The sequence below is a fragment of the Aegilops tauschii genome, chromosome 2, assembly GCF_002575655.3.
Source record: "Aegilops tauschii subsp. strangulata cultivar AL8/78 chromosome 2, Aet v6.0, whole genome shotgun sequence".
NCBI lineage: Eukaryota > Viridiplantae > Streptophyta > Magnoliopsida > Poales > Poaceae > Aegilops > Aegilops tauschii.
In genome coordinates, this window is record NC_053036.3 from 312,763,726 (window position 1) to 312,787,644 (window position 23,919).

The 23,919-nt window shown below is 44.6% G+C and overlaps 1 protein-coding gene and 1 long non-coding RNA gene across 2 annotated transcripts in view; both read left to right on the forward strand.

The window, feature by feature from the left end:
• Nucleotides 1-23,919, forward strand: part of LOC141040977 (uncharacterized) — a 260,260-nt gene that overhangs the window by 174,808 nt on the left and 61,533 nt on the right. The window lies entirely within an intron of this gene.
• On the forward strand, nt 7,316-10,837 carry LOC141041660 (uncharacterized). Its single transcript, XR_012202580.1, has 3 exons — nt 7,316-7,738; nt 8,878-8,955; nt 10,544-10,837. It is a non-coding gene; the product is annotated as an uncharacterized lncRNA (long non-coding RNA).

Below are 23,919 nucleotides of genomic sequence, written 5' to 3' on the forward strand. Positions count from 1 at the left end.
TCTACAGAGTGTAAAACTATTCGAATAGCCGTGTCCACGGTCAAGGACAGTTGGCTAACCGCTCTTGGGCTACGTCCACTTGTTACAAACCAGAGTGTGTGTTTGGATAAGTGGGAAGAACCACTTGGGTCAAGTCAAAGGACTTGACATGATTGAAGTGGGTTGAAGCCCACTCCATTTATGTTGATATCTGTAACCAGACCCTATGGTTACTTGAATTCATACGATGCATGGTTTACCAGAACATCTCATAGCACAACAAATTAGCTTTCTGCAAAAACTTACCTATGTCATGCATTGTTGTACCTTGAGCCAAAACATGGGTAGCTTGTGAGTACATTCAAAGTACTCATTGGCTTGCCACTGGTTATTTAATTGGCCAAGCATGGAAGAACAGGAGTTCGAAAAGAGTTCTTTGGAGACGAGCATGCGAACTAGGACGTTTCCCAGTCAGAATGCCTGTAGGGTTAAGGCAGATAGCATGGGTTCTACTTATCGACGAAGATTTCCGCTGCTTAAGTTTATTTGGTATCCAGCCCTTGTGGCTTTATCTATGTAAGACTTGACCATAAGGGTCATAATTTGTATAAGACGGTATGTATGGATGTAAGACTCTTGTTATTCAGCTTCTGTGTGTTCAGTGAGCATTGATCTCTGGGATCACTGTACACGTGCATTAGATGATCACGACTCATGAGTCGGGGTCCCCACACCTGGCCGCGCCACTGCAGCTCGCGCGTGCCTGCGCGCGAGCCCGCCTTGCCCCGGCCACATCCCTGCCGCCTCCCACGCGCGCCCTCGCCATCTCCATGCCGCGCCTGCACTGCTCGCTGCTGAACTACTGCTCCTCGCGAGCCGCTGCGTTCGCTGCTGCTGCTGGATGCCAGGCTGCTCTACTTGTTACTGTTGCCGCTGCATACTGCTGCCGCTGCGTGCCGCTGTGTACTGCTGCCGCTGCATGCTGCTGATTACTCCTGCCGCTGCGTGTTGCTGATTACTCTTGCTACTGCTCGCTTGCTACTACTACCATCTGCTGCTGTAGCTCCTCGCCAAGCTCCCTGTACATGGCCGTGCGTCTGGCCGGCTGGGCTAATGGCCGGCCCTTGTTTAATTAGTCTAGGTTTGTTTAGTAGTAGTTTAGTGCTAATTTAGTCTATTAGCTAATGACAAGTGGGTCCCATCTAATTAGATTAGATAGATCTTTTGGAATTATTAAATCAGTGACATGTGGGCCACCACCTCCTCTTTTGACTAGTCAAATTGACTTGGTCAATCCGGTTTAATATTAAATCAGGAATTTCAGAAAATTGTTTAAACTTCGGAAATTCATAGAAAATAATCCGTAACTCGGATGAAAAAGTTTTATACATGAAAGTTGCTCAAAAAAGCGAGGCGAATCTGAATACGCGGTCCGTTAGTCCGCCACACATCCCTAGCATAGCGAACATCAAACCTTTCCCCTTCGGTTCGTCTGTTCGAAAATGCCAAACTTCGGGAAAGCATTCCCGGATGTTATCCCCTTCGCCGTTAATGTGTAGCACCGCGTTAGAACACGTCTAGCTCTGCCTGTTGTCCTGTTATGCACTGGCTTGCTATGTATTTACTGTTTCTCCCCCCTCTTCTCTTCGGTAGACCCCGAGACCGCTGCTGATGTCCCTGTGATCGACTACGTCGACGACGACCCTTCTCCCTTTTCAGCAGAGCTTCCAGGCAAGCCCCCCCCCCTTTGATCATCCCGATATCGTCCATTCCATTCTCTCATGCTTGCATTAGGTTTTGCTACTGTAACTGATTGCTCCTATTCTGATGCATAGCCTGCTTCTGTAACCTGCTTATGGTTACCTACCTGCTTATCCTAAACTGCTTAGTATAGGTTGGTTAGTGATCCATCAGTGACCCCCAACTGGTCCTTGTTGCCCCTGCTTGATCATCGACGACTCGATCAACGTGATCGACGACCAGAGCCCGACACCTCACATCACATCACGCCCCTTTTGTTCCTCGACTCTGCAGAGTTACCATCGAGTGCCGAGGGTGGAACCTCATGCATCAATCCTGATGAGATCTCTGTAGTGTAGCTATTCGGTGGTGGTCATCGAGGGTGATTTCCTCCTTAACCACTTCCGACACGACTCTCTCGTGCAACCCCTCAAGTGTGAACCTCGAGGGTGGTTCCTCTTACGTTCACCTTGATGATTACATCGAGTGGAATTCACCGGGGGTGATTCCTCGGGTTTTCCCCTTGATGTTTGGACACACGGATACTTGGACTTTACAATTGTTACTTGGAAAGGCGGGTCGACCCTGAGGGGTACCCGCGAGTGATGTGGAGACGGGTTGACCTGGAGGGTGCCCGCGAGATAATTACGAGGCGTGGCCGGGCATTCCTAGCCCATGCCGCAAGTCCTCAAGACGGGGCAACGGGGTCACATCTTTCGTGAGTCTCTGCTTGTTACGGTGCGTTCCTAATCCACTACGATTTGGATATTTGATCCGAGGGGCCTCTGACCTAATAGCACTAACCATCACGTGGGCATAGTATGGGCGTTCTGCATCGTATGCATCAGCCGAACTTAATAGACGTCAGCGACTGAGCGGCGCGGGCCGGGTTGGACTGGTAAGTACCTGCCTTTTTTAAGGAGGTAGCTAGGTCTGCTCACCGGCCGCCCTCGCAACGTGCAGGAGTTCCCGGGGCGATGGCCCAAGACCCCTGGGGGCACAGGTTTAGTCCGGCGTGCTGACCTCTCTATTAAGCCTTGGTCGGGTTGCGGCGTATTGTTTGGCCGAGGCCGGGCATGACCCAGGAAAGTGTGTCTGGCCGAAGTTAATCGAGTGTGGTGGGTAAGTTGGTGCACCCTGCAGGGAAGAAAACATCTATCGATAGCCTGTCCTACGGTAACGGACACTTGGAGTTGTATCCCGATCGATACAACTAGAACTGGATACTTGTGATGAGAAATGGATAGTATGGCTCTGGGATTGCTTTCTCGTAGGGAGTCGAGGAAGGATCTCTGGGTGAGGATGATAACACCACTGCTACTTTATATTACACTATTGTTACTCTTCTAATGCTGCAAGACCATTGGAGATGCTGAAGATGCTAGTCTTTGATAGGACTACGCTCTCCCCTCTGTTCTGGCATTTCTGCAGCCCAGTCCACATATACAGCCTTCCTTTGATAATGTTGCATATGTAGTGTAGATCCTTGCTTGCGAGTACTTTGGATGAGTACTCACGGTTGCTTTGCTCCCCCTTTCCCCCTTTCTTCTTCTTTCCGGTTGATGCAACCAGATGTCGGAGCCCAGGAGCCAGATGCCACCGTTGATGCCTACTACTACATGGAGGCCGCTGACGACCAGGAGTAGTTAGGAGGCTCCCAGGCAGGAGGCCTTGCCTTTTTGATCGTTGTTGCTTTTGTGCTAGCCTTCTTAAGGCAAACTTGTTTAACTTATGTCTGTATTGAGATATTGTTGCTTCCGCTGACTCTTGTGTTTTCGATCTTATGTATTCGAGCCCTCGAGGCCCATGGCTTGTAATATAAAGCTTGTATTATTTTATTTGTGTCTAGAGTTGTGTTGTGATATCTTCCCGTGAGTCCTTGATCTTGATCGTACACATTTGCGTGTATGATTAGTGTACGATTGAATCGAGGGCGTCACAAGTTGGTATCAGAGCCAACTGGATGTAGATAGCCCCCTTTCCAACTCCTTGGCTGAAGTCGAGTCTAGTCACTACACAACTTTTACTAACATGGCTGTGTGTCTTACGGGCCCACGTCGCCATTGGGTGGTATTAGGATCTTTTACTCCTTGTCTATACTCTGGGACTCTAATATCTCTTCTATTCGGGTTAAACATTTTACTAACTCTGACATTAGGCTCTCGTAACCACTTCCTCCCGGAGAGCCCCGACATTATCGATGATCGCTTGCTTCGCCAGAAGATTCTGCAGATACTCCTCGATGTTTCTCGAGACACCGTGCCAACTGCCTTGCAGTTCCTGACCATCGATAACCCCCGTGAATAACATCTTTGCCGCTTGTACCTTCATCCCCAGTTGCTCCTGTTATTAAAAGATACCCTTAGTACTCTCCGTTGTTCCGAGAATCCTTTGTGCCTTTTGCTTTGCAACTTCTTTTCGCACTGCGGATAATTCACTTAACCGGGGTTCGTTCGTCCCTAGTTGTTCATATGCTTTCCAAAATACCTGAAAATGCTATCTGATCTTTCAAAATCCTCTGTAGCCTATTGCTCTTGATTCTCCTTACCTGCTTGCATTAGGATTAATTCCATATGTTAAGCAATATTCTTTAAAATTCTTTGTGATTGTCATTCTGTTCCTATGGATTCAGCGTGTGTGCAAATACTCACAATCATCAATTAACCCTTGGAAATTTTCTTTCCGGCTCAGACATACTTCCAGATATGAGCTGGTTCTTGCCCAATCCTGATTTGATCGGGTGCACCTCTAAGTCTATTCAACTTACCCACCTTTTGATCAGAGCCTCTGCTTCTAATCCTTCATCTTGATATCATAATTCCTTTGTACACAAGCATCGAAGCATTCAGACGTTTCTATAAGCCGATGCCTTTGCATTCTTTCCTTCTTCTGATTGAGTTCTTTCCTTCTTCTGATTGAGTACTGATACACACATCAGATACATTGAGGGCCGCCGAATCCTTTGTTGGATTATTATCCGGCAATGTCCTTGACATTCAAATCTCGTACGCTCTCCCCCTGATACATATTGCCTTCGGTAAATTGTATCCTCTGCTTATTGTCAACCATGCTCTGCTATTGAGCTGATGTTATATTCTATGGAAGTTAGTGGTATAAGTTCCTAAGATGCCCCAATGGGTTGAACCTATGTTTTCCCTAATCCGTGTGAACTCGAAAGTTATGCGAGTCATACTCTTCTGGTGCTTCACCAGATAAATTTTCAGCACAACAATTTCTTCGAAAACGAGAAGTGAATGAAAGGTTATGCATTGAAGGAGTGGGAGTCGACCTTGAACTTTGTGTTCATGCCCATGGACCCGATGTAGAACTTATCATGGAAGCTGCTCGTAAAAATAATTATTTCTTTGGTACAAGCTCATCTTGTATCTATGAATTGATCCTTTGCAATCGTGGTTCCGACCATATTTCCTCCTTGATTACATTTACCGGATAAGTTAAAATACTTATCCTCTGCAAATCATTCCCCCCGTCCAACCTCTACTCCGATTTACCTTTCGGCATTACACCTAGTACCTGATATTGGGAAGTTTTATACCCCATCACATCATTCCTAGCCTGATCGGCTATATTTTTATCGTGTAAACTTTTAATTGTGCTACCTGGTCCTTATGCCCAGAGCAACTTTCGACGATGAGCTAAGCTTATGTCGATCTTCCTCATCTTATCATTTCACCTCGAACAACAGCCTTGATTTCGAGCTTGTGTCAAATTCGTGGTTCTGATAGCCTTTCACTTCATCCTTCCTGATGCTTGATGTTGTCGCTGCTCGATGGCATCTTCATAGAGTCTCTCAACAAAATTTGTCGTGATCACCGTCAACACTTTGGCTCCTTCAGAGATGTCAATTGAATTCATGGCTAGAAATACCATCCCCGCCCCTCGATGGTTTGTGATATCATCGATGACATCCTTGACTTCCTGCCAACACAGACCTTGTCGTGTTTGGTTATTCCTTACATTCCGAGATAATCTTGGAAGTGTTCCTTTGTATCTTTTAAGATCTTCAGATCCAACTCTTACCCGAAACACCATGTTATTGCTACCTCGAAGCATGACTATGGTACTCTGTATATCAACAAGAACATTGGAAGCGCAATGCTAAATGTTTCTTGATTTATTATTCAAACACCGTGGTGTGGGTAATATCATGATTCTTCCGTCTCCCCTTTGTCTAAATACTTTTGAACTTGCTGTCCTATCATGTATATCATGCCCCACCTTTCCTTGGGAAGGATATACCCTAAATTCCTGTGTGCAAACACATTTTTCCTTTCCTTTGATCTGATTAATCCTGATAATCACATTTTCCTTTCCATTGGTTTGTTAGTCTTTCTTTTGATCTATATGATAAAAGAAGAAATAATTCCCTGCTTATAAAAATGCCTCAAGGTACAATTCGGTCCGTATGACCCTGTTACTAATGTTGATGACATTTCGGTAACCATCGATGGACGAGAACTTTGCCTACTGGCCCGCCTCATTTCAATGAGCAGGAAAATGGTTCTCTTCATCCCTCGCCCTTGGTACCAACGTTGTTGCCACCATAACTGACAGGTTTTCCTCTGACATGCGTCGGTATCATGACCGTGCAAGATGTCAGCTTCCTTCCTACTTTCTACCACATGGTGGGCCCATAACCCACAGTTCCACAGGATCAAAGCCTGACTCTCCTGTACAACCTTGATGCCGAAGTATCTTATGCTCTTGGCTTTGTGTGTTATCACGAGCCACCCTCCGAGAGATGATCTATTCCCGATGCTCTGAAACCCTTCTCACACTCTGTTCAGGTATCGATCGTTTGTCCATTCGCTTGAAACTTCTTATTGTACCTTCATATTTTGCTCTCGACGTTTTCTTAAATTTCAACTCGAGAGATACTTCTGTCACATTTCCTGCATTGTTCACTAGACAATTAACCCTATAAGGGTCAGTTCACCCGAAGTTACTCTTTACTTCCCCACTTAAATCTCGGGACGAGATTTCTTATAGTGGAGGAGATTTGTAACATCCCCAGCATCACACTACAGCAATCTCCCCCTAATGAAGGTCATGTCATCATGATCATCATGCCAAAATGCCACTTGTCCAAAATCTGCTTGAAATTCAAAATCAAATTGCATGTCAAATATTTGCTTCTTCTTTCATGCAAATAAAATAGTTCATCCTATGGCAAATAATCCCTAGATATTTGTCATGTTGAAGCCAACATTTTTGGAATTCCCAAATTGCCCCTGGGAACTTATTATCTAGTCCAACAGTATTTAAGATGTCGTTTTCATTTTCTAAAAATGCTTGGACAACTCCTGATGGCCCCAAACTTTTTGTGGCAGTGCCAAATACTAGAAAGAATTTAAGTGGCCTAGTCCCACATTTTTTTCAAAGTATTTTGGTAGCCCAAACTTTTCCCTAGTTGTCTCTGATTTTAACATAAAAGAGAAATCAGAAAAAGAAAAGGCTAAACAAAAACTGAAAAGAGAGAGGAGGCCCCCTGCCCCCTGGGCCACTTGGCCCAAATGGCCGAGGCAGCCCAACCAGACCGACCGACCCAACCCCTTCCCAGGTCGTCTCCCTCCTCCTTGTTCGACCGACCGGAGGGAGGGCTCCCGCTCGTTCCCGCCGGACCCGGCGCGGCGCCCGCGCTGCCACGACGACGGGGAAGAGATAAGGCCGCCACCCGCAGCCCCATCGCCTCCCCTGGCTCTCCCCACTCCCCACTCTCCCCCTTTGCCCCTCTGTGTTCCCTCTCAGATCCGCCTCACCGCACGCGGTTGACACCGGCGACTACGCTCCACCGCGTCCACCGGGCGACCCTCACCTCGCCGACGATTCCGGGAGCACGGCCGTCGTCTGCCTCGTCTCCTTCACTTCTGGATCGGGGCCGGGAAGCCTCAACGCCGACGCCCTCAACCTCTTCTTCCCGGCGCCGCCCGCCTCTGTCGTCGTTGATCCGCCACCGTCGCTGCACCTCGGCCTCCCCCAGTGGGCTGCGAGCACCGCTGTGAGCCGCCGTTCGTTTCCCCTCTCTCCCCATGCTCGATTTCCTGCCGTAGCACCGTCCCGGACGAGGCCAAAGCCAGTGCCTGCCATGGCCAAGGAGCCCCGCACTCCCGAACTCCCCCAGTCAGTCATCTACCGCGCCCGGCCGCGGCCTACAGCGTACGCGCGCGCCCACACTCCCCGCTGCTGCTCTCGCCTGCTGCGAACAGTCGCCCATGGCCGGACCTCCGAGTCCTGACGAGCATAGCCTCTCCTGGCCGCGCCACTGCAGCTCGCGCGTGCCTGCGCGCGAGCCCGCCTCGCCCCGGCCACATCCCTGCCGCCTCCCTCACGCGCCCTCGCCATCTCCTCGCCGCGCCTGCGCTGCTCGCTGTTGAACTACTGCTGCTCGCGAGCCGCTGCCTCCGCATGCGTTCACTGTTGCTGCTGGACGCCAGGCTGCTCTACTTGTTACTGCTGCCGCTGCGTGCTGCTGATTACTCCTGCCGCTGCGTGTTGCTGATTACTCCTGCTACTGCTCGCTTGCTACTACTACCATCTGCTGCTGTAGCTCCTGGCCAAACTCCATGTACATGGTCGTGCGTATGGCCGACTGGGCTAATGGCCGGCCCTTATTTAATTAGTCTAGGTTTCTTTAGTAGTAGTTTAGTGATAATTTAGCCTATTAGCTAATGACAAGTGGGTCCCATCTAATTAGATTCGATAGATCTTTTGGAATTATTAAATCAGTGACATGTGGGCCACCACCTCCTCTTTTGACTAGTCAAATTGACTTGGTCAATCCGGTTTAATGTTAAATCAGGAATTTCAGAAAATTGTTTAAACTTCAGAAATTCATAGAAAATAATCCGTAACTCGGATGAAAAATTTTTATACATGAAAGTTGCTCAGAAAAGCGAGGCGAATCTGAATACGCGGTCCGTTAGTCCGCCACACATCCCTAGAATAGCGAACATCGAACCTTTCCCCTTTGGTTCGTCTGTCTGAAAATGCCAAACTTCGGGAAAGCATTCCCGGATGTTATCCCCTTCGCCGATAACGTGTAGCACCGCGTTAGAACACGTCTAGCTCTGCTTGTTGTCCTGTTATGCACTTGCTTGCTATGTATTTACTGTTTCTCCCCCCTCTTCTCTTCGGTAGACCCTGAGACCGCTGCTGGTGTCCCTGTGATCGACTACGTCGACGACGACCCTTCTCCCTTTTCAGCAGAGCTTCCAGGCAAGCCCCCCTTTTGATCATCCCGATATCGTCCATTCCATTCTCTCATGCTTGCATTAGGTTTTGCTACTGTAATTGATTGCTCCTATTTTGATGCATAGCCTGCTTTTGTAACCTGCTTATGGTTACCTACCTGCTTATCCTAAACTGCTTAGTATAGGTTGGTTAGTGATCCATCAGTGACCCCCAACTAGTCCTTGTTGCCCCTGCTTGATCATCGACGACTCGATCAACGTGATCGACGACCAGAGCCTGACACCTCACATCACATCACACCCCTTTTGTTGCTCGACTCTGCAGAGTTACCATCGAGTGCCGAGGGTGGAACCTCATACATCACTCCTGATGAGATCTCTGTAGTGTAGCTATTCTGTGGTGATCATCGAGGGTGATTTCCTCCTTAACCACTTTCGATACGACTCTCTCGTGCAACCCCTCAAGTGTGAACCTCGAGGGTGGTTCCTCTTACATTCACCTTGATGATTACAGAGTGGAATTCACCGGGGGTGATTCCTCGGGTTTTCCCCTTGATGTTTGGACACACAGATACTTGGACTTTACAACTGTTATTTGGAAAGGCGGGTCGACCCTGAGGGGTACCCGCGAGTGATGTGGAGACGGGTTGACCTGGAGGGTGCCCGCGAGATAATTACGAGGCGTGGCCGGGCATTCCTAGCCCTTGCCGCAAGTCCTCGAGACGGGGCAACGGGGTCACATCTTTCGTGAGTCTCTGCTTGTTACCGCGCGTTCGTAATCCACTACGATTTGGATATTTGATCCGAGGGGCCTCTGACGTGATAGCACTAACCATCACATGGGCATAGTATGGGCGTTCTACGTCGTATGCATCAGCCGAAGCTTAATAGACGTCAGCGACTGAGCGGCGCGCACCGGGTTGGACTGGTAAGCACCTGCCTTTTTTAAGGAGGTAGCTAGGTCTGCTCACCGGCCGCCCTCGCAACGTGCAGGAGTTCCCGGGGCGATGGCCCAAGACCCTTGGGGGCATAGGTTTAGTCCGGCGTGTTGACCTCTCTATTAAGCCTAGGTCGGGTTGTGGCGTATTGTTTGGCTGAGGCCGGGCATGACCCAGGAAAGTGTGTCCGGCCGGAGTTAATCGAGCGTGGTGGGTAAGTTGGTGCACCCTGCAGGGAAGAAAACATCTATCGATAGCCTGTCCTACGGTAACGGACACTTGGAGTTGTATCCCAATTGATACAACTAGAACTGGATACTTGTGATGAGAAATGGATAGTATGGCTCTGGGATTGCTTTCTCGTAGGGAGTCGAGGAAGGATCTCTGGGTGAGGATGATAACACCACTGCTACTTTATATTACGCTATTGTTACTCTTCTAATGCTGCAAGACCATTGGAGATGCTTGAAGATGCTGAAGATGCTAGTCTTCGATAGGACTAGGCTCTCCCCTCTGTTCTGGCATTTCTGTAGCCCAGTCCACATATATAGCCTTCCTTTGATAATGTTGCATATGTAGTGTAGATCCTTGCTTGCGAGTACTTTGGATGAGTACTCACGGTTGCTTTGCTCCCCCTTTTCCCCCTTTCTTCTTCTTTCCGGTTGGTGCAACTAGATGTCGGAGCCCAGGAGCCAGATGCCACCGTCGATGCCTACTACTACGTGGAGGCCGCCGCCGACCAGGAGTAGTTAGGAGGCTCCCAGGAAGGAGGCCTTGCCTTTTCGATCTTTGTTGCTTTTGTGCTAGCCTTCTTAAGGCAAACTTGTTTAACTTATGTCTGTACTCAGATATTGTTGCTTCCGCTGACTCTTGTGTTTTCGAGCTTATGTATTCGAGCCCTCGAGGCCCATGGCTTGTAATATAAAGCTTGTATTATTTTATTTGTGTCTAGAGTTGTGTTGTGATATCTTCCCATGAGTCATTGATCTTGATCGTACACATTTGCGTGTATGATTAGTGTACGATTGAATCGAGGGCGTCACATTCGTGATATGGTAAGTAAACGTACTGCGAAAAAATCGCAAAAATATTTTTCTAAGAGTTTGAATATTTAAGAATTTTAGGAATAAAGAAACTTCCAGGAAGCGTACCATGGTGGGCACAATACACCAGGGCGCGCCAGGCCTAGCGCACCCAGGTGGGTTGTGCCCACCTGGGAAACCTTCCGGACTCCGTTCTTCTTCTGTATGCTTGTCCTCCAAGATAAAAAAATCTATAGATACTTCTCGAACCTGTTGATCACCGTATCGCGGAGAAATCCTTTGTTCTCTTTTCTTGCTGTTTCCTGTCAGATTTATCAAGCCAAGCATCATGTCTTCTTGCTCCTCCAACAACATGGAAGAAGATGCTTGGCTGATGAAGATCAAGACGAAGCAGGAGGAGCCACGGACGCCATCAAGGGAGACAAGGGCAAGAAAGCTACCTTAGATCCATCCCCGGTAGCAGCACAAGCGCTGCTGGCCGAGGAGGAGGAAGAGGATATCCTTAAGACCTACCTTACTCATCTTACTCCTGCTGAGATTGAAGCTTTTCGCGTCATTGAAATAGTTCGCATAGAGAATAAGTATCTCACTCGCGAAAATATTCTGCATCAAGAGCATGTCATCCATCTCTGGAGCGTTATTCGTCGATTGGAGAACCTCTTGATCCTTAAGGATAGGATCGCTCCTTCATCACCATCATCTTCTTCACCACCAAAGGAGAACTGAGTATCGGGTATGGGCACTCCCCTTGGCTTCCACCAAGCTTGGGGGAGGTGCCCCGGTATCGTATCATCCCACTATCTTATTACTTTTTTCTTATTTTAGTTCGATCTTTTGCATTAGATGAATAAAAGTTTAGTTCAATCCTTTCTTCTTTGAGAGTTTGCTTAGTGATCTATCCTTGTAATCGTGTGCAAGTTATATAATAAAGTTTAGTGTGAGTTTTTGCTTTCTTTACTTTCATGTTGCAAATAAAAGAAAAGAAATAAAGAAATAAAAAGAGAAAGGAAATAAATCAATAAGATTATATACTAATCCTATGGTAGGTGATGGCACCACATAAGGAAAAGTATAAGTAGAAAATTTTATTAGAGGTTGACAAACATAGCATTAGTCAATGATGCAATTCATGAAAGAATTAATAAGGGAAGAGAAGATTCACATATAAATATACTATCCTAGAAATCTTTTGTGATTGTGAGCCCTCATCAAAATATTATATGCCAAAATTGTTGACGTTGGACAAGGAAGACAACTTAATGGTTTATGTTTGTTTATATTCACATAGAAGTCATATTGTCATAGATCCTTTAACATGTGATGCTTGCCCCCTATCTTTGCTAGCAAAAAATTCCTCACTAAGTAGAGATACTACTTGTGCATCCAAAAACCCTTAAACCCAAATCTTATTTTCAAGTGTCCGCCATACCTACCTAGGGATTGAGCAAGATCCCACAAGTAAGTTGTCATCGGTGCAAAAAGGCAATAAAAATTGCTTCTAAAAGTTTGAGATCATTTAGTGTAAGAGAAAATTGAGCGTTGTACGAACTTGGACGACAAAGAATAAAAGCGACAGACTGCATAATAAAGGTTGTCATCTTAAGGGGCAATACAACGTGACGTTCTCTTGCACTAAGGGATTGAGCATACAAACAAATAAGCACATGGAAACCTCTGCTTCCCTCTGCGAAGGGCCTATCTTTTACTTTTATGTATTTACTTTTATGCAAAGAGTCGAAGTTTTCCTTCTATTCCTTTTATTTATCTCCTTTGGCAAGCATCATGTGGTGAGGAAAGATCTAGGCACATATGTCCAGTTGAATATAGATAGCATGAGTTATTATTGTTGACATCACCCTTGAGGTGAGTATGTTGGGAGGCGAAACTATAATCCCCTATCTTTCTATGTGTCCGGTTGAAACGTTTTGCTCATGGGTACGAGGTGAGTGTTAGCAATCATAGAAGACTATATGATGGTTGAGTATGTGGACTTGCCTAAAGCCTCCGATACGTGACCCTTCCTGAAAAGATGATGAATTGTAGTTGCAAAGTTGACTAAGAACATAGTTTGTTGGTTTCTAATAGAGTTTTGCTTTATACTTCGATTGTGTGATGAACTATTACTTATTCATGAGAAGTATATGATAAAAGTTCTATGAGAAAAGTCCTATATTTAATTTTGTTGCTGTTATAATAATCAACATGATGCTTATATGTCCGTATTTTATTTTTATCGACACCTCACTCTCAAAGCATGTGGACATGTTTTTCGATTTTGGTTTTCGCTTGAGGACAAGCGAGGTCTAAGCTTGGGGGAGTTGATACTTCCATTTTGCATCATGTTTTCTTACTGTTATTTATAATTTTATCCATAATAATGCTTTTGGAGTAATTCTAATGCCTTTTCTCTCATAATTTGCAAGGTACACACCAAGAGGGAGAATTCTGGCAGCTGGAAATCTGGACCTGAAAAAGCAACGTCAGGCTACCTATTCTGCACAACTCCAATTGAGCTGAAACTTCACGGAGCTTTTTTATGGAATAAATAAGAATTACTGGAACAAATAACTACCAGAGGGCGGCCACCAGGTGGGCAGAACCCACCTGGGCACGCCAGGCCCCCCTAGCGCACCCTGGGGGTGGTGGCCTCCTCGGCCCACCTCCGATGTCCATCTTCTGGTATATAAGTCATTTTGACCTAGAAAAAATAAGAGGAGGACTTTCGGGATGAAGCGCTGCCGCCTCGAAGCGGAACTTGGGCAGGAGCACTTTTGCCCTCCGGCTGAGCGATTCTGCCGGGGGAACTTCCCTCCCGGAGGGGGAAATCATCGTCCTCATCATCACCAGCAACTCTCCCATCTTGGGGAGGGCAATCTCCATCAACATCTTCAACAACACCACCTAATCTCAAACCATAGTTCATCTCTTGTGTTCAATCTTGTTACCGAAACTATAGATTGGTGCTTGTGGGTGACTAGTACTATTGATTACATCTTGTAGTTGATTACTATATGGTTTATTTGGTGGAAGATTATATGTTCAGATCCAATATGCTATTTAATACTCCTCTCATAATGAGCATGTTTATCATTTGTGACTAGTCACTTTTATTCTTCAGGTCAAGCGAGAAATCATGTTTCAAGTAATCATGTGAACTTGATATGTGTTCGATATTTTGATAGTATGTATGTTGTGATTCCCTTAGTGGTGTCATGTAAACGTCGACTACATGACACTTCACCATATTTGGGCCTAAGGGAATGCATTGTGGAGTAGCAATTAGATGGTGGGTTGCAAGAGTGACAGAAACTTAAACCCCAGTTTATGCACTATTCCGTAAGGGATCGATTGGACCCCAAAGTTTAATGCTATGGTTAGAATTTATTCTTAATACTTTTCTCGTAGTTGCGGATGCTTGCGGGAGGGTTAATCATAAGTAGGAGGTTTGTTCAATTAAGAACAACACCTAAGCACCGGTCCACCCGCCTATCAAATTATCAAAGTAGTGAACACAAATCGAACCAACATGATGAAAGTGACTAGATGAAATTCCCGTGTACCCTCAAGAACGCTTTGCTTATCATAAGAGACCGTTTTGGCCTGTCCTTTGCCTCAAGAGGATTGGGCTACCTTGCTGCACTTTTGTTACTACTATTGTTACTTGCTCATTACAAATTACCTTGCTATCAAACTACTCCGTTACTTACAATTTCAGCACTTGCAGACATTACCTTACTGGAAACTACTTCTCATTTCCTTCTGCTCCTCGTTGGGTTCGACACTCTTACTTATCAAAAAGAGCTACAATTGATCCCCTATACTTGTGGGTAATCAACAACAAAATTCAGTTTCGACAGTTAAATTCAGATTCGATAGTTAAGTTCAGAGATGAGCGGCTGATGTATTTTACATCTAGCACTTTGTGGTTATGTATTTTACGTCATCTATTGGAGATGATATTAGAATTCCACTCAGGTTAACATTGTCTCTCTTGTCCTGCATCAGCCTCGCCGTCTTACAACTCACCGAAGCTGCTCCAACGATGAAACCCACCATCACAGCGGAGCAGTACCCCGGGCTCCATCTCCAAACGCCTAAGATCTTCTTCCCCTCCTCCGACAGCCAAATCAGCCGGAGCATCCTCACCGACAAACCCAATCACGCCGAGGTCGACATGGCTTCGCCAAAGAGGTTGTACACTTGTTGCATCGCTTTTTTACTCTACATGTTATACATATTGTCCACTGAGCACACATAGTAACGTGAAATATGATTAGTTTCTCCTACTATATGACAAGCAGTGAGGTACCAGGCAACTTAGCTATCCGTGATGGACTCTCTTGAACGCCATCATTATTTATCTCTGCGCGTTTGAGATGTGCATTTGTAGATGGGCCTAGGAGTTGAGCTAGTAGGGCAGTGGCCTGGGTCCAAAGTAGTAGAAGTAGCACAAAAACATTTTTTTAGTGTAGGATTTTCCCTGCTCATGCCTGCCTACTAGAATCGCCAGTCTTGAAAGGAAAACTGAAGGAAAAACATAGGAATTGGAAAGTTTCCTACGATACTACTATTCATGCATTTTGTTCAAAGGAATGGAGCAAAGGAAAATTGTAGGATTTGTTCCTTTAGTGTCTCCTTGAAAGAAAAAACCGTAGGAATTTTAATATCCACTTGTCCTCCTTTTCAAATTCCTATTCATGAAGCACAAGACTAAGAGATAGTAGCATAATAGCCTTATAACCGTACATTTTCTTGTGGTTTGACTTAATCTCACCATGCTTCTTTGCATCATGTGATCTTCCAATTCCTGTGAACCAAACACCCAGATTGGCAGAAATCATGTGTTTTTAAATTCTCTGTTTTTGCACGTGCATTCCTATCTTATTACTGTGTATTTCCTATCCCAGTGTTGTTAGAATCCTCCAATTCAAACGAGCCCTTACATAATTACTTCTCTTACATATAGTTGTCAAAGAAAACCTTGTGTGGTTTGTCCTGCTCCTGCTGCATCGTCATCCACCCCAGCTCAGCTGCTCCAACGACAGAAGGGTCCAGCACAGCAGGGATCCGGCCTCCAGACTGTCTTTCGCCACCTCAGATCTTCTTTCCCGCCGCCACCAGCCACGACAACTGCATTACCATCATCAACCAAGCATATGACCTCGAGGACTACACGGGTCCGCAACAGAGGTCGCACTCTTTCGTGTCCGCTTACGTTATGCATCGCTTAATATTACATGCTACTTTATCGTGCTGTTCACCGATTAGACTCTGAGTCAGCTCCAAACTAATGGTCAAACTTGAGTTTTTAAATGGTTGTGGGGTACATATCGGGGCCACAATCAATAGTATCTATCTACTATCTGGTTAATCTCTGGTGTCTACTATGAGTTTCATGTTGGGTGGGAAAGAAACAGTAAAGAAGCCATTATCTGTATTTTTTAACTGAAGCCATTATCTGGCTGCTATCATTGGTTTTGGGTCTATCCACAGGTTGCTACCATCACTTTGGATTTCTGCATGCACTCCTTACATAATCTCACTATGTTTTTTCCTATGCATGTCAGTTATTGTACACAATGGAACTGAACATGTAGAGCAAAAGAGACGAGCCTTGTGTGGCAATAAAATTTCATGAAGACGTCGCTCCATGGTAGGTGCAAAGGCAGCCCCCCTCCACCCATTTCGGATTATAATCAAGAGGAAGATAACTGTTCTGAGGGGGATTCAGAAGGAGAAGACCACTCCTATTTACCCCCTGAGGTCTTCGCTCTAACTTGGCATGCTGATGTTCGTAATATCATGCATATGGTGCCTTGCATTGCTTACTTTATACATCAAAGATGTCATCTGCTTAGTTTAGACATGCTTTGTGTGAATGCCATCTGTTTAGTTTCTTCATCGTATATGTGAATTATGCAACGCCATCTTGTTTAGCCAGGCATCATATATGTGAATTTTGCAATGCCATCCTGCTTAGCCAGTCATCTTATATGTGAATTATATCAGGCCATCCTTTTTTCATTACGTATTAAATTTGTCAACAATGTTAGTACATTCAACTATTATTCATGTGCATCAGCCATTTGACATGGTGATGGAAATTCTGGAGTGAAAACAAGGTCTTCAGAGCAGATTATGCTATCTGATGAAGCGCATATCTCGCTGGTTACAGATAGCTCCTCAGAGGAGGATTCAGAGATAGATGACCAGTCCTATTTCCCCCCGAGCTTTATGCTCTAACTTGGCAGGGTTATGTTGCTCGTATCGTGCGTATGGTGTCTTGCATTGCTATGTCATTTGATTAATTTAGAAATGCTTTGTGTGAATGCCACCTATTTAGTGTCTAATTACCATATATGTGAATTATGCAATGCCATCTTGTTGCAAGACATTATATATGTGAATTATGCAATGCTATCTTGTTGCAAGGCATTATATATGTGAATTATGCAATGCCATGCTGTTTAGCCAATCATCGTATATGTGAATTATATCATGCTATCATTTTTTTTTGTATTACGTGTTCCATTTGTCGACAAGGTTTGTATATTCAACTACTCTTCCTTTGCATCAGCCATTTGAAGCAGTGATGGAAGTATCTGGAGTGAAAACAAGGTATTCAGAGCAGACAATGCTACCTGCTGAAGCAGACATCTTGCTGGTTATAGAGAGCTCTTTAGAGGAGGATTCAGAGACTGATGACCAGTCCTATTTCCCCCCTGAGGTCTATGCTCAAACTTGGCAGGGTTATATTACTCATGTCATGCATGTTGTCTTGCATCTTAGTTTTTACATCATATATGCGATTTCCATCTACTTACTTGCTTACTATATAATCATATATTTGAATTATATCATGCCATCATGTTTACATAGACAACATCTATCTGAATTATCGCATGCCAACCCATTTAATAATGACATCATATAGTTATATCATCTCATCCTGTTTAGTGTTTACAGTCATCATATTTTGAATTATGTCATTCTATCTGTGAATTATATCATGCTATCATGTTTCCATAGGTGGCATGTATGTGAATTATGGCATGCCAATCTATTTAATAAACACATCATATAGTTATATCATGTCATCCTGTTTACATAGTCATCATATTTTGAACTATGTCTTTCCATCTTTTTTAGTTAGCCATCATATATGTGAAATTGTGTCATGCTATCCTGTTTAGTTAGCCATCATATATGTGAAATTGTGTCATGATATCTTGTTTGGTTAGACAACATAAATGTGAATTATTTCATGCCCTCTTTTATTCCCCACTATCCATTGAACCTGTCTATCCTACAATGTTTGTACATTCAATTACTTTTCTTGTTTATCAGCCATTTGAATTGGAGAGGGTGATGGAAGTATCTAAGGGAGTAACAACACAATCTTCAGAAAAGATAGTGCTACCAGTTGATGCAGATAGAACCATGGTTGTACTTGCCCAAGAACCAGCCCCAACACACATAACCCAGACTCTCGCAGATTGTACCCCTACCCAGTTGGACAGAGAACTAGCTACACCCCTTCTAACCCCAACCCCAGCAGATAGTAACCCAGTTCCAGTTGACACAGCCAGGGTCGGCCCTATGTTTTGGGAGGCCCTAGGCAAACTCGAGGACATGGGCCCCTATCCTAAGACCATATGTATGTATATGTGTGCGTGATACATAAACATATTAAGAATAAACTTTCAAGCACACGTCTTTTGTTTGAGATTTGACTATAATTTTTTTGAACAATGTCATATTACGACACAAATACGTGAATCAGGGAATCCGGGATGAATCGGGGATGGATCAGGTCATCAGGAACATGTACGTGAATGAATTCATGGATACGTACTGTTTAGTATATGTATTGCCGCCTTGCCGGATGCCGGATGACCGTGTGGCGCACGCAACGACGATGACTAGCGGCAACCAAGGAGCCAAGCGACAGGGCGACAGGCGACGAAAGGATGAAGTCGCGAAGACGAACTGACGAGCGACAAAGGCACACGACGGGATGTTTGATTTGTTTCAGAAGCAAAATGAGCGGCCGTGGCGGCGTACATTGCGTCTGGCTCGTGTGACGCTTCGCCATCGCTAGCTAGCTATCTGCAGGGCCGGCCCATCTCGTTTCTTTTCTAATGTATATTTTTTATACCTATTTCTTGCTGGGTTAACTGGCTATACTAATATGTATCCTACATCATGGGCCCCCTCCCGGCCTGGGCCCTGGGCCGTCGCTCCTCCCGCCATACCCCAGGACCGGCCCTGGACACAGCCATGTCTCCACCACAAAGCACCCAAACACGAGCAGTCAGTAAGGGAACTGCAGTGCCCAAAGCACGAGGACCACCACTCTGAATCCTAACTCAACGCTTAAAGCAGACGAAGAATTGTTCTCAGGTCAGGTTCTGTAGCTATGGTTCATACTCCTTTTCTCTTGCATCACTGTATTTACTCATACTAACTATTTTCATATTTGAAGGATGGAATTGAAACTCCAATGGTGCAACAGGTATGTTTTAAACCTGTTTCTTTAACTGGTTTGCTGTTGTAACTTGGTCTATGTTGATTTCAGTTTCAATTGAATAAGCAGTTATGTTCTCATGTCATGCACATTACAAGTGTTGTTATTGCTCTGTAGTTTCCCACACTTATATTCTGTCTATTCTGCTTTGTCTTGAACAAATATTATTTGAACTGTGTCTCTATCTTGATTTGGCAACAAAAACTAGAATGATATAGACCATAAAGTGACTATGGTACATAGATATATGTTTGTTTCATGCTGTTATCCTATCCACTTTACTACTGAACTGATTTACCAAAATGAGTTTCATATACAACATGGTAAACCTATGATGTGTCTGCTTGTTTCTCTTTTAGAATGCGGACAAAATATTGGAGAACAGTACCCCGTTATGCAATGGTAAAGGAAGTAATGCAGATAAGGTTCAAGATAGTGAGACATCCCTGTTGGTCTCCAAGAAAGCTGATAAAAACTATCTTGACGACAGTGAGACAACCCAAAAGTCATGTCTTGATGTAGTGCTCGAGTTACTGACCACTACTGCTGGCACAACCTCTTCGAACTCGCTGCCTGAGTCAGTTCGTATTCTTGAGTCTCAACTTCAAGTTGAAAGACATCGATCAGATGTGACGCGACAGGAAGCTGAAGGACTGAGGAAGTCCCTGCAAAATTTAGATGCATACTTTCTGGTGCAACAGCAAGCGCTGGAGGATTTAAGCGCCAAACAAGAGAAAGTTAATAAGCTTGCTAACCATCTTGCCAGCATTATGGGTACCCAGGATATTGTTTCTTGAGCTCTTCTGAAGTGGTTTCAGTTCTGGACTTGTTTTGCTGCGGCGTTTATTTGCACTGGTCGCCAACTTTGACAACTAGTGTATATTGCACTACTGCAGGATACTGCTAACGCGACACTACGATCAGAGACCCTTTGCCGAAATTGTGTGCAATGCAATAATCGCAAACGGTGGTGTAAAAAACGTCAAAAAAGGTGCAAAACGTTTGTGATGGCAGAGCCATCAAACATGGTTCAGATTTTAGTTGCGTGTGCGATGTAGGGCATACGGTTCAGTTCAATGAACTGTTTGCGATGAGGCGGAACAAAAGAAACGGGCAGCCATAACAATGTGTGTGCGATGCAGGACACACGGTTAATCCATTTGAACTGTTTGCGATGAGGTAGAACAACAGAAACGGGCAGCCATATCAATGCGTGTGCGATATACGACATACGGTTAACTCAGACGAACTATTTTCGATTAGGGAACACAACAGAAACGGTTCAACTTAACAAGATGCGTGTGATGTGCGGCATACAGTTCACATGGATGAACTGTTTGCGATGAGCCAAAGGAACACAAACGAGTCGTGTAAACAAGATGTGTGTGATACGTGGCAAACAGCCGACTCGGATGAACTGTTTGCGATGAGAAATTACAACACAGACGGTCAATATAGTTACTTCGTGTGCGATTCTGTGTGTACGAAAAACTTTGAAAAATGCAAACTAGTTGCTCGCGGTGGCTAGGAGTATCGCACACGATGCATCTGCGAGTACTCGTGTGCGATGATTAGTATGTTACACATATGTTTCCTTATGTTAACATGTGTGTGAATTTGCAATACGGACAATTAATATGCAAATGCCTTATGGACATCGGGCACACGCTTAAACTCAATGAAATGTGTACGATACTAATACTTTCCATGAAAATTTATGAACTTGGGTAACAACATTTGAGTAACATATATATAGTGGTTACACTATTTGACAAAAGGAGGATCTTCGTAACACAGTTTTGACAACCATATGGTCCATATCTACATACTTAACATAGCAACAACTATCACATTTTAAGAGGCTAAGGGCCAACAACCATATGGTCCATATCTACATACTTAATATATATAGTAACAACTAGCACATTTTAAGAGGCTGAGGGCCAACAACCACAACTATCCACTGGAAGCAGCTTGATCACGGCGACTCGGCATCTCGTCAATGAAAAGGAAGAGCCCTCATGTGCCTTGGTAGAGCATGAGTAGAACAGTGTCTCCAATTTTCCAATATGGATGCATTGCCACGAGAAGCGAGAACTTGTTAATTTGAATGGTTCCATTTCTGCAGGAAATGCAGTACCTTGCAATCACTTTGGCGTTATTAGCAGGCACAAGTGTAATTCAACCACGCCGGGAAATCGATCCAGGAACTGCTACAGGGGGCAATTTCTGTTGACATGTAGAATAAAAAACAATTGTAACATATCGTTGAAGATATATATAGTTTATGAGCATCAAAATTAAAATAAGACTTTTTACCAGCGCTTTGTGCACACAATTGGTCTTGTTCAGTGTGTGCACCATAGGTCTAATTAATCCCATCCAAAGTCCAACATTCATACACTATGCTATCTCTGTCAGATTATCAACAAAGTTTATGACATGCTTCAAGTCCTTCCAGTGAAATTTGGTACGCTTAGTAACATACAGATCGTTCACTATGTATCCAACATATCCTGCTTAAAAGGTGGAAAGGTATTATTTATTCAGAACATGGCAAAAGAATATATAGTGCACATAAATTGGTAAATAGAATTTGTTACTGCCTAGGAACGGAGTCCGAATATGATATCACAATTGGTTGCTTAAATAGTGATCAATTGGTTGCTTAAATAGTAATATGACAACATGGAGAAAGTTGAAAGCACACTAACCTCGATCAGACTTTGATCGGCTGATGACGTTGGGGAAGTAAACATCCATGTTAATTAGACCAGGTTGTGGTGCATGCACTAGAATTTTATTGCCAGCTTTCAGTTCATAACACTTAGACATTTTTCTCCAAAGGTCCGCATTAAAATAGGAGTGACCATCTTTATCAAGTTTTACGCTAACCGTCATTGTAAATCCATGTTGCGTTGTCAATATGACATCTTGGGAGTCATCAGCAAAGTAAAGCCCAAGATTTCCTTCTACTCCTGTTCTTGCAAAGCAAGTGTAGGATCGAAAGTATCTCTAGAGGGGGGAGGTGATTAGACTACTTGACCAAATAAAAATCTAGCCTTTTCCCAATTTTAACTCTTAGCAGATTTTAGCAACTTAGCACAAGTCAAGCAATCAACCTACACACGCAAGTCTAAGAGTATTGCAGCGGAATGTAAAACATTGCATATGAAGGTAAAGAGAGGAGTTTGGAGGGAGCAAACGTAATGTAGACACAAAGATTTTTTTCCCATGGTTCCGATAGGTGGTGCTATCGTACATCCACATTGATGGAGACTTCAACCCACGAAGGGTAACGGTTGCGCGAGTCCACGGAGGGCTCCACCCACGAAGGGTCCACGAAGAAGCAACCTTGTCTATCCCACCATGGCAATCGCCCATGAAGGACTTGCCTCACTAGGGTAGATCTTCACGAAGTAGGCGATCTCCTTGCCCATACAAACTCCTTGGTTCAACTCCACAATCTTGACGGAGGCTCCCAAGTGACACCTAACCAATCTAGGAGACACCACTCTCCAAAAGGTAATAGATGGTGTGTTGATGATGAATTCCTTGATCTTGTGCTTCAAATGATAGTCTCCCCAACACTCAACTCTCTCTCACAGATTTGGATTTGGTGGAAAGATGATTTGAGTGGAAAGCAACATGGGGAAGGCTAGAGATCAAGATTCATATGGTTGGAATGGAATATCTTGGTCTCAACACATGAGTAGGTGGTTCTCTCTCAGAAAATGTATGTTGGAAGCGTAGGCATGTTCTGATGGCTCTCCTCACGAATGAAGAGTGGGTGGAGGGGTATATATAGCCTCCACACAAAATCTAACCGTTACAGACAATTCACCAAAGTCAGTGGGACCGAATCAGAAAACTCGGTCGGACCGATCAGTTCAAAATGTGAACGTTAGGCTTTTCGGTGGGACCGACATGTCAACTCGGTGGGACCGATTTCATTAGGGTTAGGGCATAACATAATCTCGGTGAGACCGATCACACAAACTCGGTGAGACCGACTTTGGTAATAAGCTAACCAGAGAGTTGGTCAGGCAAACTCGGTGGGACCAAATCGCTCATTTCGGTGAGACCAAAACGTTACGAAAGGGAAACGGAGAGTTTGCATTGCGAACTCGGTGGGACCGATCGCTCATCTCGGTTGGACCGAAACATTACGAAGGGAAACAAAGAGTTTGCAATACCATCTCGGCGAGACCGAAATCCTATCGGTGAGACCGAAGTGACTAAGGTTTGTGGCGGTGGCTATGTCAAGTGAACTCGGTGGCGCCGGATAGAATATTTTGGTGGGGCCGAGTTTGACTTTTTGGTTTGGGACATATGTGGATATGAGAAAGTGGTTGAGGGTTTTGGAGCATATCACTAAGCATTTTGAGCAAGTAAGGCATTACGCAACACCTCATCCCCTTTTAATAGTATTGGCTTTTCCTATGGACTCAGTGTGATCTTGGATCACTAACAGTAAAATG